This window comes from Aythya marila (genome assembly GCF_965140915.1).
Source record: "Aythya marila genome assembly, contig: HAP1_HAP1_SCAFFOLD_182, whole genome shotgun sequence".
Taxonomy (NCBI): domain Eukaryota; kingdom Metazoa; phylum Chordata; class Aves; order Anseriformes; family Anatidae; genus Aythya; species Aythya marila.
This window is the reverse complement of record NW_028137536.1, coordinates 70,782-72,500: the sequence shown is the minus strand read 5'-3', so window position 1 is coordinate 72,500 and position 1,719 is coordinate 70,782.

Here is a 1,719-nt window from a genome sequence, read left to right as displayed (position 1 = left end):
GGCTAAGCAAACATGGCGACCGCGCCCGGGTAGACCTGGCGGCTGCTGTCCGCAGCGCTTAGACGAGGCGCCCGCGGCGCCCCGAGGCGGGGAACACCTGCCGGCCGGGAACCAACCCCGCCGTCCTTTCCCTAGCAGGGCTCTGCCTTGCCTTGCTCGGCTTTCAACCGCATTGCTCTGCTCTCCTGTGCCGTGCTAGGCTTCTCTCGGAGACCGTCCCGCGGCTTTTGATGCCGAGTCGATCGCTATAATTACGAACGCATAAACCGTCAGACACAGAACTTGGCCTCCCCGCAGCCCAGCGACCGTTCCCTCGGAACTGGCACGAGGGGGCAGCAGGCCTGCACACCCAGCACGGTCTTTTCTGTAAGTAACAACATGATTCCCACAACTACGCTGGAAGAAAGGCAACAATAAAGAAATAAACAGATAAAGCAAGACATGGTTCTTGCCCAACGTCACGGTGGACCAGGAGATGTGAAGGAGGCTGGGGAGAGGGCGATCAGGGTACAGCCACTGCCCAAGTCTGGCTGCCACCTGCACACAACATGAGGGCCCTCCGGTCTCCCCCCAACAGGCACTTGGAACCCAAAGGAGGGCTGGCCGCCAGCTCGCTACGTTCGCTTTGCTTCTCTTTGTTTTGCCTTGCTCCGCTTTGCTTTGCTCTTGCTGGCACAGTTTTGCTTTTCCATACCTCCTTTCCTCTGCTGTTCTTGCCCCGGCTTTGCTTTGCTTTGCCTCAGATTCTTTTGCTGTTTCTTTCCTGGCAATGCTTTGCTTTTCCTTGTGCTACGTTCCCTTGCTCTGCTTTGCCTCGCTATGTTTTGCCTTTTCTGGACATGTTTTGCTTTTTTTTTTTTTTTTAAGTGTTCATTGCATTCTTTTGTTTTCCTTTTGGACCTTTTTAATGTGCTTTTAGAGGCCGCGCTTTGCTTTTCCAGGCGCTGGATGTCATTGCTTTTCCCTATGCTGCTAGGTCTTTTCCCTAGCAGGGCTTTGCTTTGTCTTGCTCAGCTTTCATCCGCATTGCTCTGCTCTCCTGTGCCGTGCTAGGCTTCCTTTGGAGACCGTCTCACTGATTTTGCTGCTGAGTCGGTTGGTAAATTTCTGAACGCATAAACCGTCAGACACAGAACTTGGCCTCCCCGCAGCCCAGCCACTGTCCCCTCGGAACCGGCGCGTGGGGGCAGCAGGCCTGGCCGCCCGACATGGTCCATTCTTTGTCCCTAGCCATGCGGCGAGCTGGCTTGGGTGGGCCACACTGCTAGTTGTGTGTGTGAGGTTCTCAAAACAGTAAGGAACTACGTGATTCCCACAACTACGGTGGTAGAAATCCACAACAAACAACAACAAAATGTATATAGATATATAAAACCAGCTAAAGCAAGACATGGTTCTTGCCGGGTGTCACGGTGGACTAGGAGCTGTGAAGAAGGCTGAGGAGGGGGCGATCAGGGTACAGCCACTATCCAAGTCTGGCTGCCACCTGTACACAACATGGAGCCCTCCGGTCTCCCCCCCACAGACACCTGGAACCCAAAGGAGGGCTGGCCGCCAGCTCGCTACGTTTGCTTTGCTTCTCTTTGTTTTGCCTTGCTCCGCTTTGCTTTGCTCTTGCTGGCACGGTTTTGCTTTTCCATACCTCCTTTCCTCTGCTGTTCTTGCCCTGGCTTTGCTTTGCTTTGCCTCAGATTCTTTTGCTGTTTCTTTCCTGGCAAT